Source organism: Hippopotamus amphibius, chromosome 2 (genome assembly GCF_030028045.1).
Source record: "Hippopotamus amphibius kiboko isolate mHipAmp2 chromosome 2, mHipAmp2.hap2, whole genome shotgun sequence".
In the NCBI taxonomy this organism is placed as follows: Eukaryota; Metazoa; Chordata; class Mammalia; order Artiodactyla; family Hippopotamidae; genus Hippopotamus; species Hippopotamus amphibius.
In genome coordinates this window covers 40,441,868-40,457,333 of record NC_080187.1, presented here as the reverse complement: position 1 = coordinate 40,457,333, position 15,466 = coordinate 40,441,868, and the positions used below count along the sequence as shown (strand labels likewise).

Genomic DNA, 15,466 nt, shown 5'->3' with positions numbered 1-15,466 from the left:
AGTGCTTTAACAATAATCATCATCATCATCATCATCATCATCATCAGCCTAACATCTAAGGTCAAATTTCCTTCTCTTCTTTCAAAGTCAGAACAGCACAAGGAGAAAACATAAGACATGTTCCTTTAGTCTCCATTCCCTTCCACTCTTCTGGAAGCTGCAACTTTAGAGACAAGAAGCACAGTAAGGAAGGGGTTGTGACTGAGATGGAGGAAGAGAAGTAACGGTCCCAAGAAGAGGTGAAGAAAGGCAGGCAAGAGAAAAGGGGCAGGAGGGACTGGAAAACAGCCATGAAAGGAAAAGGCCTGGACGAAGCATCAAGGAAGCTAAGCTGGCTTCTCCACTGTCTGTTCAGCCCTCCCATCGCTCTTAGCAATGCTTCATGCCCATTCGTCCCTACTGTCTGGGACCACATGCCCTGCTCTCAGAGACCCCATCATATCAAAACATTATGCATTCTGTCATCCGCTTGCCATACTGAATCCTTATGGTCTCACTGGCCCCCCTGTGTCCCCACAGCCTCCAGCATAGTCAGAGTGCAGGAGTACTTAATGTGTACTTAACGGAAGAAAACAAAGCTGGACAATGAGGACTAGTGGATTACTATGTAACTTTAGAAAGTTAAATATGAGGATTTTTATATATCTGTGACCTAAATGACAGATTTTCCTGGAAGAAATTATAGATATTTAGCAGGCCTTACAGTAGACATCATGGTTGTTCAGGCTTTGGGAGGATCTTCAGTTTCCACCAAGGCAAGGACCTACCCGCCAGCCCAAGAAGAAAGGTAACAAAAGCTTGACTTGCATAATAGTAGGTGGTTAATTCTGGTCCAGGGCATGTGCACATGTGTGCACATGCGCGCGCGCGCACGCACACACACACACACACATGCACCACCCAATTCTCACATATTACTCTATAATACTGGATTGATGTCAGAAATTTTAAACTATGTTTTGAACATCCTGGGACTGCTAAGACCTTAAGCTGTCAGGCATATCGTGTGAATACGTGATTCCCAGGCCTGTGTTGATAAAGAGTAGGGAAAAGAATGGCAGTTACTAGCTACCTAATTGGGAGTCACAGAGTAATAGGTTAGGACTCAGACAGGAAACGAAAAATGGTCAGATGCCTGTCAAGCAAACTGTCCAGGTGTGATCTTCTAGACTAGAAAACCACTGGCTGGTTAAAGCAGACATTTACCCAAAACCTGTGAAGCTGACATTCGCTCAATCACTCAGAACGGCTGTTTCAGGTCTCGTGAACAAGATGCCTCTGTGTTGCTGGCAATGCAGGTGACCCACATGAAGAGGGCCAGCTGTGTCAAAAACCCGCTTCGCCATCTGAACGCATGTTCCCCATCAGCAGGTTTTGCCAACAAGCTCCTCTCCCAGGGCCTAGGCCTGGCACAGAGTACGCAGATGCCGAGAGGAAGGAAGTGTAGGCAGTGGGTGAGCAAAAGCAGGAGAGGGTGATCATGGACGTCGGCCAGCCTGAATGAAACACCACCAAGATCCCAGCATTCAAAGCAGGGAATGCACAGAAAAAGACACACACACACACACGCAGCCACACACAGAATAAGAACAGCTCAAGACTAAAAAGAACTTTTAAGTGGGCACAGGTGGCCAGCAGCAAAGTCAACTGAGGCCTGAGACAGGAAAGCAAAGGGACTTCCCTGGTGGCACAGTGGTTAAGAATCCGCCTGCCAGTGCAGGGGACACGGGTTCGATCCCTGGCCTAGGAAGATCCCATATGCTGCGGAGCAACGAAGCCCGTGCACCACAACTACTGAGCCTGCGCTCTAGAACCTGTGAGCCACAACTACTGAGCCCACGTACCACAACTATAGAAGCCTGCACACCTAGAGCCCCTGCTCTGCAACAAGAGAAGCCAGCACAATGAAGAGTAGCCCCTGCTCTCTGCAACTAGAGAAAGCCCGTGTGCAGCAAAGAAGATCCAACGCAGCCAATAAATAAATAATTTATTTATTTAAAAAAAAAAAAAAAAAGGAAAGCAAAGCCTCCAGGGATATGTGACCAGAGGCAAGGTTCTGACCACTGTCAGCTCCAGCTCCCAGCTGGTGGAAGATCCTATTGACTAGCAAGTGGAGGGAGAGGACAGCACGGCTGGGGCATCCAATCCTGAGGCTATTTTTAAAAATCCACCCTCTCGGTGCCTTCTCTGGTGAGTGCTGCAGGGTGCTGGCCACTGATGCGGATACTCACGTAGACAAGTGTAACCCTTCATTCCGCATCTCGCAGTAAGGGGCTCATGTGACAAGATACCCAAGCTAGGGTGAGACACAACGTCCCATAAGCTGAATTTACAACGGCATCGTAGGAAAACCTGTTCCACCAGCTGTGACTCCAGCCACCCACTTTGAGGAGATAAAAAGGGAAAGCAGAGAGAGAGGATTGGTGAAGGGTTCTTTTAGAAGAAGGCTGTGCTCACAGTGAATACCCACCACAGGAAGAGCCCCACTGCACAATCCGGGGCACCACCCTGCATTCTACGTGCTCCGGAGTTCCAGAAGCTTCTGAATACACAGATTGAAATATGAATGCTGCCCCCCAGAACCATGCAAAGCCACAGCCTGGTCCCACCGCACCACATGTCCCTGAGGGGAAGAGGTGTGGAAAGCTGCCTTCTCTCCGCATGTCCAGGGAGGGAATCTGCCAGGGTTTGCTTCAAAGGGCTTCGAAATGGACTGCCTGTCAGTCACTGAGACACAAAGAATTGGTGCTTGATCCAACCCCGAGAAAGATAAACCGGACAGTGGACCAGGGCCTGACTCCGGCCTGCACAATAAAAGGGTGAGGCAGGAGGTGGCTGTTCTGATGGCAAAGGCAGAAGTGCGCAGCCACGTGGAGGCATCTGCAGCCCGGCCCTCATCAAAGCAAGTGGGAGGGTGGGGCATGTGTGTTTCATGTGGGCCGAAAGTGGGCCATTTAGGACAGCAAGCCACACAGGAATTTCTTAAGGTCACTCAAAATAAAATAAAGCATCAGTCCAGGCCCAGAAAGCTCGACAAGAGAGGGGCAGCAAAGAACCTCCAAAATTCCTGCAAAATGCCCACAACACAGCCAGCTGGGACCCTCTGTGGGCCCACGGAGCAGAAGCCACCAGCCAAGTAAGAACTGTCCTACTCCTTCCTTCTCATTGCTCCCACTCTATCCACCCCTCTCACCCCCAGTGAAACAGAAGCTAGCTCGGGGGAGAGAAGGTGAGCCTGGAGAGAAGAGCAGGAAAGCCAAGAGGCTCCCCTTCACCACTGAAGACCTAGCTGAGGAGGAAGGGACTTTAAATTGTATGAGTTTGCTGCTGCATGACAAATTACCACCATCTTAGCAGCTTAAAACAACATCCACTTATTACATACCAGTTTCAGAAGTCAAAAGTCCAGCACGGCCCAACTGGGTTCTCCGCTTAGGGTCTTACAAGGCTGAAATCAAAGCCTTAGCCAGCTAGGTTCTTATCTCGAGGCTCTGGAAAGGAATCCACTTCCAAACTCATTAGGCTGTTGGCAGAATTTAGTTCCGTGTGGCTGTAAGTCTGAGGTCCCCATTTCCCAGCTGCTGGCCGGTAGCCATTCTCAGCTCCTCATGGCTCTCTGATCCTTGCATGTGACCCCATCTATCTCAGCAACAACAGCACGTGGACTCCCTCTCAGTCTTAGAATCTCTCTCACTTCCCCTTTACTTGCAGCAAGAGAAAACTCTGCTTTTAAAATGCTCATGTGATTAGCTTTGTCTCACTGGAATAAGAGCTCTTCTGCCACATAAAGTAACACCATCATGAAAGCAATACTTCATCATACTCCCAGATCTCACCCACACTCAAAAGGAAGAGGATTATATAAGACTAAGGGTGATCAGAGGTCATTCTTAGAAATCTGCTTATCACAAAGAAGTCAGGTAGGAAGTTTTGATTACTTTTCAGGTCTGAACATGCAAATTGCTAAATCAAGGGTCTGTCTGCAGCACAAAGGAGATGCAGAACTGTCTATTAGTGAAGAATGGGCAGAAAAGTTCATGGTTTCTAGTTTTCATGGAGGGAGAAGAAATAGTACAAGGAGATTATCACCAATGAATAAATGTTAAGGACAGAAGGATAAAACATTAAGTGTTTTGTTTGCATCATATGTGTTGGACATACAGTTTACCCAAGGAGCATAATCCTAGTTAGGGCTGAATCAAACCAAAATAATTTGTGCTAACGAAGGTAATACCAGAGTGGATATTAAAAGCAGGAGTAAAGTGGACTTCCCTGCTACAAAGAGAAAATTGCAATGGCTAAAAAGGAATGTTAGGTGAATCTTTGTGCACTACTGGTGAGACAGCTATATCAAGGGAGCCCTAGAGGCTATGCCAGGAGATTGAATTCTGGTACCTGTTCCACCCTCTCACTTGTAGTATAAACTTGGGCAATGCCCTAACTCCCTAGACCTCAGCGTCCTACCAGGAAAATATACCAAGAATGTATAGAATAAGGTGGCATAAACACCACAAGTGTAGAAACTAGAGGCCCATATGCTCTGGCAGGCCCACAGATGTGTTTTGTTTGGCCCATGCAGTGTTTTAAAATATACAATATCATTTAATGCCAACATTTGGAAAAAACCAGTAATTTCCCATTAAAAAAAAAAAAAAATCCAGATTTCCAGCCTTTGTTGAAAACCTGGAAGATTTGGAAACACAGGGCCTTCACTCTGCATGGCAACAATCTTCTATGGCTCTGCATCCAGTCCCCATCACCAGGCAGGCTTCAGGCTTCGAGCTTCTGGGCGGCCTCGCCGGGCCCTACTGGATCTGCATCTTTGATCTTGCTCTAGAGCATTACACAAGCGTTGGCTGTTATTACCTGTAGAATGAGGTCACTGGAATGGATGAGCTACTTCCACTCGCAAAGACTTTAACTCCAGTCTGTAAGATGGGTCTTCTATCACTTTTCCCAAAAAGGTGTAAAATGATCACCCCAAACCCAGATGGTCTTTGTCCCCTGTGTATGATATAAAGGCCATAAAATGCACTGCAAATCAAGTATTTGTACTGGGAGTTACAGAAAGACTTCAATAAACTGCAAATGTAGTTTCCCACTGGACAACATTTAGGCGCTGGCTTCTTTAAAAGCAAACAGAAAGTGGAGATGAGGAAAGGACAAAGTTACCATCCCCGCTAAGAGAGAGGGCAGACCTCCAAGAGAAGAGGGGATTTTAGGGAAAATAAACATTCGCCTTCAGAGCGCTAATCCCAAGTGGTTCATCCAGAGAAAATAGCCAAGAGTTTGTAGTTCTTTGGGGTTTGTTTCATTTATCCCCCCCCCAAAGATATAAATCAATCTACTTAGATAGGGATGGTTGAGAGAACACATTTTATTGCCATGGATAATTTCCCAAGGGAGAGGGATCATTGTGTTTCACTTTTAACATTTTTTTCTCTTTGGGTTTTGTGAAACCCCACAAGTTTATAAAAAGTTGCCCAGATGAGGACATAGAACTTAGCAAAGTATTCCCATCTTTAATTCTCATAAAAGTGGAAACACACAGCCATGCTCATGCACACACAGCACCAGACACCCGGAAAACTAATTGAGTGCCAAGCACTTCTGGTACCCTAAGGATATATATATATTTTGGTAGCCTGAGGCTGCCAGAAACTTTGCCTGCTGAATGAATTATAGAACAGGAAGCAGATGGGCTGTGTATATGAAACAACCACTATCTGGCATGATGTGCTGTGCAATTTGGCTGCAAAGATTAAATTGAGCTATTGAATGTTTAATACACTATGCATAACAAATACAGCCAGAGCCACTAAACAGCATAAATTACAAGATTGGTATTCACACGGCCTTTCCCAGGAATCAATACACTGCCACCGCTCATAAGAGTCTGTTGTTTAATACGCATAAAGAAGAGAAGAATTCTTCTATTAAAATGAGTTATCTGGGCTATTTACCAAAGGCAGTGACTTAGCAGTGGTAAAGTCTATGCAGTGCTGTTGAATGCAGATGATAATACTTCTTGTCCTTGTCTGCCTGTTTCACTGCGCCCATCAGTTGCTGGGGCTTCGAGTCCCTTGGGTACATTAGCAGTCAGCCCAGGAAGTGTGTTTAAGTAATGGACATAATGTTCACATTTGCTAGACCAGCGTCTCCCTAATCATGAATTATTCTTCCCCAAGGCTCAATTGGAACATTACTTTCGAAGCAGAAGATTTAATCCTTTTCAGCTGATTGGAGGGAATGATTACAGTATTATTTTCTTGTACAGGCTGTCTCCAGTGAAGGTGCCTTTTTCTGTCCCCATCTTTAATAGGCAGCAATCTTTATTTCCCTGGAGGGAAATGGCAATGAATTCGAAATGGGATAAATCTTCAGGAATGCAAGGTGCTGAAGCTGTAGATCACTGCTGGTTAGTTAATTAGTTTAGCCCTCACTTGTTTCATCTCCAAGACAGAACACCTTGTAACAAGGGGAAACAGTGGGTGGGTGGGTGGTGGGTGGAGTGGGAGAGCTGAGGAATCGCTATAGGCAGAAAAATAATCAGATGCCTTAAGCAACTATGCCCCCGTGGATTTCCTTCTGTGCAAATGTTCAGTTCTGGATCTTTGATTTCTACTTGCTACCATCATTAAAATAGGTAGTACTTGCTTTAGTCTGACCATTCTGACTTTTAAGGACGATCCAAGTCACCGAAAGGGATTGCATCTTTAGCAGAGATGGTTAAGGCAGAGTAAGGCAGAACAGCGTAGAAGATGAGGCTGAGGAAGACCGGAGTTGTCGCCCTCTAATGATATTTATATACACGGCTGGCCCCAGACTAAGTCCTGGGAGGAAAAAAATTGTGTTTGAACATTCCTGGTTAGTGCTCTTTAAGCCCTGCTGCACAGAGAAGCAATAAATAACAACTGACTCGAGGTTTTTTTTTTTTTTTTTTAATTTTCATGATTAATGTTTCCAGAGAGGGGGAATAATGTGACTTCGAAATTAATTATCTTGGGTTGGAAGATCTTAACTTCCGACATGCTATCTTCCTGCCCCCACCCCTTCTGATGGAAAGACCCTGCTATGTAACCTGCCACTGCTAAGCAATTCCTGAAGTTTGGTTTTCTGGGGAGCCCCTACCACCTTCTCTTCACCCACCACCAATTTTCTGTTTTCTTTTTATATAAAAACAAAGAAACAGATCAAACCTATGGAGATCAACGGAATCACAACAAAGTCCTTGACAGCTGACACGTTTTGCATCTGATTTAAAGCAGGAAGCCCCCATGCCTAGCTGCCTGTGATCTATTTAGAATAAAACAAGGTCATGCTGCCTTGGCCCTGATTATAAATATATTACATTTAAGTGATGAATGCGGCATTCACGAGGAGCAGGAGATCAAGAGGGCCTGAGGCTGGCGCTTTCCATCTCCCCTCAGCGCCGAGTCCAAGATTTTAAATAAACACGCTGTTAAGTGAACACTACAGGACCCATGTATGGATCACTGGGATGATTTTGTTTCTGAATCAGAAAATAATAGGAGAGGAGAGGCCACGTCAGAGCTCCTTGAAGGATGCAAAGAAGACCTCCTTCTGTACGCTTTACCCTTCTGCCCTTCTGTCTCCCCCCTACACACACACACCAATTCTATTATTCTAAGCCACCAAGAAAGGCAGGGAAGGTCATATTTCTTCAAATCAGAGGGAAAGATGGCATGACGTGCCTGTTTCCTGCAGACATGTTCAGTCCTCAAATTCCCTCATCTTCTGTGAAGGGACACACAGGCTCCTCGCCACCCCCACGGATCCTACAATAGGGCTAGTGTAGGAACTCCAGAAACAGTCACTTGGGTCAGCCCTCTTGTCTTTAAAAGGGCAGGCAGTTGTTTTAAAGACACATCACTGGGAACCAGCCCATCTGAGCCTGACCCACAGAAGCCAGTGCCCCGTCTATCTACAGAGGACAAGCTGGCTGCCCTCCTGTCACCTCGTTTAAGGCACCCCTGGATTCTGCCCTCCAGAAACCCCAAACTCCTCTGAATCCAAAAGGCCCCAAGCCTTGGTAAAGGACCAAGCAATCCCTCTCCCTCCTCTCTCATCTCTTTCAAGTGATCAATCAACTCAGTGTTGACGGAGCACCTATTGACTGACCTCTCTCAAAGGCTGAGCTCCAGCAGAATGGCCCTTCCTGTTCCAGATCCCTTTAGTTGTTGTCTGACCCACTTTTTTTTCCATTTTACTTCCATCAGCTTCCAGCTCAGAAAATTAGTATTTCCCCCCAAACTGACATTTACCTATAACAGGTTTCTATTCTGCTGTGGCAGGAAATGGGAACAATTATCGTACGCTATATAATAATGGAAGGAGCAAGTGCGGACAGTTTTCAGCTTTTCTGCCTCTCCTCCTCCTTCCTGAGATAACAAAATTCAGAGAAATGACCAAAGCTGCAGAAAGGAAGAAGTGCGGGGAAACGTGATGGGCAGGAACGAACACAGCGCTAAGGAGTCAGTAGAAATGGGTCCTAATCCCAGTTGTCGCCGAAATTACTCATCTGACCTTGGTTGAACCACTCAAACCCCTCAGGGCCTTGGCAGTTTTAATGTGAAATATTAGGGGTTGGACGTAGGTCCCTGACTGCTCTATATCTCTATGGTCCTGCCTGCCCCGAAAACATTAATTGGATTTTACATCATTTGGTTTCATTTCCGGACATTTACAATTCTCTGAGTAATGGGTAACATTCACAGCCCAATTACTTTCCCAAGCTCATCGAAATTTAATTTGCTGTGTGCAGTGACACACAGCCCGAGTTTGACTAGGAAGTCAGCAAAGCCACACCAGTGATTTACACAAGGCTCCCAGACTACAAATTTACCACCAGGAATGTCTAATGAAAGTTTTTCTCATGTAAACATATAGCTTTCACATCTACTGAAGTCAGAACAGATGAGCTTCCCGACACAGAATGTACTAGACAATACACTCCTTTTCACGTAATGAGCTCAGAAAATTCTACTGTGAAATGAAGGGTCTTGGAGTTATTATAATGCTTCATAAATGAGAACTCTATCTCTTTCAGGACTTCACAATGCTATTTGCATGTTAAAAACACCTGGCCCCGGGAGACTGCATTTCTTCTACTGCAGCTTTAAAAATACTATGACCTCCACATTTACATTTAAATACTTATATCTGCGCATTTTTACTCTCAATCTACTGTAAGGTTTTGGTGAGGAGGGCATTTTGATATAAAATTAATGTGATTTTAGGAGGCAGGAAATAGCATTAGAATTTAGAAGTCACTGATGCAACCATCATTAAATTGCTGGATCAAAAGGATTTTCTTCTTCCTATCACTATTTTTATAACCATACATCTATACTGTCCAATGTGGTAGCCACAAGTCACATGTGATTGTTGAGCACTTGAAATGAAGCTAGTCCAAGCTGAGATGTGCCGTAAGTGTAAAATACACAAAAGACTGCAAAGATTTAGCATGAAGAAAGAAGGTAAACTACCTCGTTAATCACTTTATATAGATTACTTGTTCAAATGATAAGTTTCGGTATCTTGAGTTAAATAAAATAGATTATTAACATTAATTTCACCTGCATCTTTCTAGCTTTTTTAAGGCTTCTACAAAACTTTAAACAGGCTGCTCACATATTCCTATTGGACAGCTCTGCTCTAAATGTCTCATAGTTTTGTATCATGTTTCACATACCTACACTTAGTCTGCAAACCACTACTAAGGGTTTACAAGGTGCCATGCTCTTTGCTTGACAGAAGGAATTGGAAAATGAAATGACAGTTCTTGTTTTTAAGGACCTAACATTTTAGAAGAGGAAGCAGACGTAAAGAAAATTAATATTTACATGATACTATTTCCCAAGTAGGGCCCTGACTTTATTTAGCTTAGGAGACGTACAAAGGATGAACGTTCAGTCTCCTTGCAGCTCTGCAACTCTTATGACTGAATCCCGGGTCTTGTTTTTATGTCCTGGGGTGGATCCAGATTTTGTGGAGCCTGAAGCTTATAGAAGCCAACTTTAGTGAAAAAGGATGCAAGATGATAAAGACAAAATTAGGGTAAATATAACTGAAATGTGAAATACTGAAGTCAAACAAAGCTGGGAATGATTAATCCTCTGAGTGGTTGCGAGGTGTCTCCAGAAGATCACTGACTTAGTTCATGTGGGATGAGTAGGAGCTTGGTTAGGAGGGTGGGACAGCTTTCCCTGCTAGGAAAGAGCATGGTAAAGGTACAGAGGTACTTTTGGCAAGAATATAGAAGGAACCAATAACAAAAAGAAGTGACGCTGAACAGAGGATGGGCAAGGGACACATTATGTGGGGGTCTGCATTCCAGGCAAGGGCGTGACAATTTCATCCCTGAGTACAGTAATTGGGAACTGTTGAAAGTGCAATGACATGATCAGAATTACGGTTTAGAAAGACCACTGAAAGCAGTGTAGCGATCAGGCCGGGCATACTTCTGATTCAGCATGTGTACCCACCACTCCACAGAAGGTAGCATTTCTGATTTGAGTAATCACATCAGAGTGTCCCAGCGTATATCATATCTCCACAGTCAACCCTCAATCCGTGTGCCTAGATTACAGAATGCTTTTTCCCCTAAAATGTCCAAGGAGTTCTCTGGGTTGACTGGCGTTCACTGAGTCAGCCTTATCTCCCACCTCCCCACTCACTCCAGACCTCAGGCCCTGCCCTCCACCACCCAGGAGAAGCTGCTGCTTCTGAATGAGCACCACATTCCAATCTAGAGACCTGGTGTGGCAGTTAATGCTGACAAATCCAAGAGCTTTCACACAGCAAAGAGCTTGGTATCTGAAGAAACAGGGTTGTCCTAGGGGCCTGCAAAATGAAGGGATGACAGCATTCCACTTGGGGCTACCTCAGCCAGTGGTGCTCCAGACCTAACGTGGCCTGGCACCTCAGGACACAACTCCTCAGACTCCCTCATGTGGCCAGTCTCCAATTTCCAACCTGCCACCCGAGGGATCTGCTCAGATAAGTCCTGGACCCCCTGCCTCAGACACAAAAGTGTCATTTTCCGTTGATGACCTAGTGTGGGATGGAGGCCATCCATCCTATCAGTCTCTCCTCTTTATACACTCTGTGTGGCCTCATTCAGGGTTATCTCAGTTTACACTTAACTGGCAAACCATAACTTTGAACTTAGTTATGTACCCTGTGAACTCCTGTGCTACTTAAGCTAACTGGCTTACCCATTTTCATGCAAATTTCTAGCACCACCTACCAACAGGTTCTGTGGCAAAAGTAAATAAATTGAACTTCTCATTTGCCAAATACACAGCAACAGCTGGAGTCACAGAAACAGAATGAATGCCCATTCAAATTGCTTTCTTTGTCTTATTCCCAAAGTGAATCCCCACTGTAGACCTCAACAGGACGTTAAATATCCCTGACTCCTCCAGGCCCTGGATGGGGGCCTGAGTACACTTTGGCACTCAGCCTAGCACCCTGATGATACTGTCTACCTTTTATCTCATGATCCAGAAAGTGAAGCTCCTTTCAACACACAAATATGCAGGAGCAGGTGTAGTGGGAGTGACTGAACAGAGCTAAATCCCAGTGTTCAGAGAAGTGTATTTACCTTGAGGCCAAAACACCTGTGAACATCTTCAAGCGGGTAGGGAGCCATGCTTGGTAACTGTGGCCAAAGTGTTCACCTAAATGCAAGGCTTAAAATGTCTTATAGGGTATTATGGACTGAACTGTATCCCCTAAAATTCATATATTGAAGCCCTAATCCCCAATGTGACTGTACGTAGAGATAGGACCTTTAAAGAGGTAATTAAGGTTAAATGAGGTCATAAGTGTGGGGTCCTAACCCAGTAGGATTGGTGTCCTTATATGAGGAGGAAGAGACACCAGGGATGGGCGTGCACCAAGAAAAGGTCGAGTGAGGACACAGCGAGGAGGTAGCTATCTGCAAGCTATGGAGAGAGGCCTCGGGAGAAACCAAACCTACCAACACCTTGATTTCAGGCATCCCAGCATCCAGAACTGTGAGAAAATTAATTTCTGTTGTTTAAGCCTCCCAGCCTGTGGTATTTTGGTATTGCATCTCCTAGCAAACTAGTATGCAGGATATCTGAACAGAAGAAATATAACAAGTTAACTCAGCCTGTTTTCCAGACTGAAGAAAGAAACTCAGTTTCCTTTTTCTCCAAAGGAACTGTGAGTTGACAATCAGGTGATGTGATGAGAAGGTGGTGGAGGAACCTTTGAATGTTTCTTACCTGCCAGGAGCTACTCTAAATGCAATGTACATACTGAACCATTCGACCCTCATGAGACTATAGGTAGATGTCATTACCGCCAAGTTTAGCTGAGGAGAGGGAGACTAGATGACTAACACCAGTGTGAGATGTAGAACCATGAAATTTGTGAGATCCAGACAGGAGGTACAAGATGGAAAGCCAAAAAGAGAACTAGAATTCATATCTGAGGCCTTGCCTCTTCTTGACCTTTGGCTCTTCATGTAGAGAGCTCTGTCACTCCGGTGATGTAATCACTTTTCATTACTTGTATTATGTGAGTGTACCCACAATGCAATGGGGTTAAAAATGTGCCCCCTAGAAAGCACCATACCCCACCAAAAAAGAAAGAGATTTCCTGAACACTCTCAATGTAACCCATCTTTCACCCTTAGAAACTGATTCCTGGATCTTGTTTATTCTTCGTGTGTTGATTTAGATTTGAAGGTGAATTCCTTCAAAGGTAATTGTACCAAAAGACATGCAAAAGTCATAAGAAGTCGACTTTTCAGTGTTCCTTTCATGTGTTTCTCAATTGTTTTTTCACGCCATGCTATTTCCAAAGTAAATGCTGCATGGCTCTATTACATTATTTTTCTAATCCATTATAAGTCAGTTTCAACGGACTGGTGCTTGAGCAACACAGTTTATCTTTTTTGCACACGTAAACCCAAAGTTTAGATCCTAAATTTCTATAACTCTGAATATTCTAAAAGAGATACCTTCAAGGATCAAACTTTAAATTCACAGCCTCTAGCTCTCAGAAAGCAAAAGCAACACACATATGCCATGCAAGGATTAGAAATTTGTGCTGTCACATGCAGTTGAACTGTACACTTTAGGTCCGTGTCACATAGGTGAAATGAATTTGTTTCATTTTAGGTTTACCGTGTAAGTTTTTGTTTCCAATGAACATCATATTCTTTTTAACTTACCCACAAGCATTGCTTCAGGAACCCCCCCACCCACCCACCCAAATCAGAGAAAGTGAGACTGAAAATAATAATCTTGATACTGGATAACAGTGAACACACACAGAACAAATGAAATAATAACAATAAAACACAGATGAGCCAGAAGAATTGTGCACATTGAAGGGGTGTGTCCAGAGACGGTCATCATTAGAGAGAGGCCTAGAGGCCTCAGAAGAGAGCATTCCAATCCCGAAATGGGGCTTCAGTTCTAAAGGCTTGGAAATTGGATTTCATGAATATCTCAGGCAGAGATCAGTTTCTCAAAAACAAAAGAACATAATTCAAATTCATAAGAGACTAATGTAACAGCCGGAATGTTGCTCAGTATATTCTTCCCTGTGGTGAAGTGTACAGGGGAAGCCAAATTCTGATGAAGAGATTGAACAATTCACATGTGCTCTGGCATCAGAATACGGCTCTTGCATCTCGGAGGCCCTGAGGCTGTTCTCTTAGGTAGAATCGAATTCACATGGACAAAGTTTTCTCCAATTTTGTATAGTTTTTTCAGCAGCAGCTTGAGGAACATTCATATAGCCAAATGACTTTTTCTATCTCTATATTGGTTACCGCTCACAGGTGAGGACACACTATGAAAAAGCATCTTCTAGCCCTGAGCATTCAGAGAGCAGGATGCCACCTAACAGTACCCTCTTTAACAGAGGAAACTTTTCACTTAGACTTTAACAAATTATTGCTTATTTATAATTTGGTTTACCATAATCTGATTCTTTAAAAAAAAAAATCACTTTAGGCAGTGTGCTTGGCGGTCCCACAGATCTGTCTCCTGCATCAACATTGTTTGGGCGGAACAGACACAGGGACGGCCCCTTGCTCCAGCCTCTGACCAGCCTCTAACCTTTTTTCCAGTCGCAACCTTTGGAATCAGCCACTCAGCTATCCTGGGCCTCAGTCAAGCCCATTTTTTGACCTTAGCTCCTTCTTACAGACCTACCACGAGCTCCCAGATTCAACAGAATTATTCCACCGAAGTGGAGGCCGCCGTCCCCCACCTGTTCAACACGTATCTGCGGGCACTCACCTCTCTCTGGGCTTCTATTTCGACCACGACAATGGGACGCTGGATGGCGTGGGCCACTTTTTTCGCCAGCTGGCCAAGGAGAAGCGTGAGGGCGCCCGCAGTCTCTTGAAAATGTAAAACCAGTGCTGCGGCCGCGCCCTCCCCCAGGACGTGTGGAAGCCTTCTCAGGACGAGTGGGGTAAGACCCAGGACGCTGTGGAGGCCGCCATCCTCAGGGAGAAGCACCTGAACCGGGCGCTTTTGCGTCTGCGGGCCCTGCGTTGTGCCACGCGGACTCGCGCCTCTGTGACCTCCTGGAGAGCCTCTTCCTGGAGGAGCCGCTGCAACTCAGCAAGAAGATGGGCGACCACCTGACCAACCTCCGCAGGCTGGCTGGTCCGCAGGCGGGGCTGGGCGAGTATCTCTCCGAAAGGCTGACCCTCAAAGCACGACCAAGAGCCTCCGAAGCCCCGTAGCCTTAGAGGAGCTCCTCTGATGTCAGGGCTTCTGCCGGAAGCCCCACTGTGCAGCCACTAGGCAGCTTTTTAACCCTGGAGCCCTCTCCCAAGCCTTGGACCAAATGGAAACAATAAAACTTTCTGCAGGAAAAAAAAAAATCACTTTAGTTCTAGCTCTTCTCCTAGAGAACCTACTAATCACCAACCATACCCCCAACAAAAAAATAAAATTACGTACATACCAAACAGCAGTATAGAATGCCTTTTAAAAATCCACTAATGTTCTTAAGAGAATTAAAGATTAAGCTCACTGTGGACAAGCCCTATTTTATATTTTTTTCATTTTACACATCACATAGTAAGTGTGTCAAAAACTAAAAGTGAAAAAACACTATTGAAGAATGCAAAACTGTGTATCCTGCTTTGTACACTGATTTCTTCCTCAGTTTCAAAAGATCAAGAGACATCAAGCATTAGAACAAGATACTCCTACGTGAGAATATTATTGAAGATACAGCATAACAGAGTAGAGCGAATAAAGAGGTAGAATCAGAGGTGCCTGGGCTCAAATTCAGGGTCCCTTTTACAAGGTGTTCCATCATCACATCTTTTAAAACAGGGTTGATGATATCTAAAGTGTAAGGTCATTTTTAGAGTTTAAAAAGTTAATGTAATGTACTTGGCATATGCAGATACTCAATAAACAGTAGCTATCACAGT

The 15,466-nt window shown here is 44.6% G+C and overlaps 1 pseudogene; it reads left to right on the top strand.

Annotated features, from left to right (window-relative positions):
• Window positions 1-713: 713 nt before the first annotated feature.
• Window positions 714-14,764, top strand: LOC130844325 (ferritin light chain-like; annotated as a pseudogene).
• The last annotated feature ends 702 nt before the right edge of the window (window positions 14,765-15,466 follow it).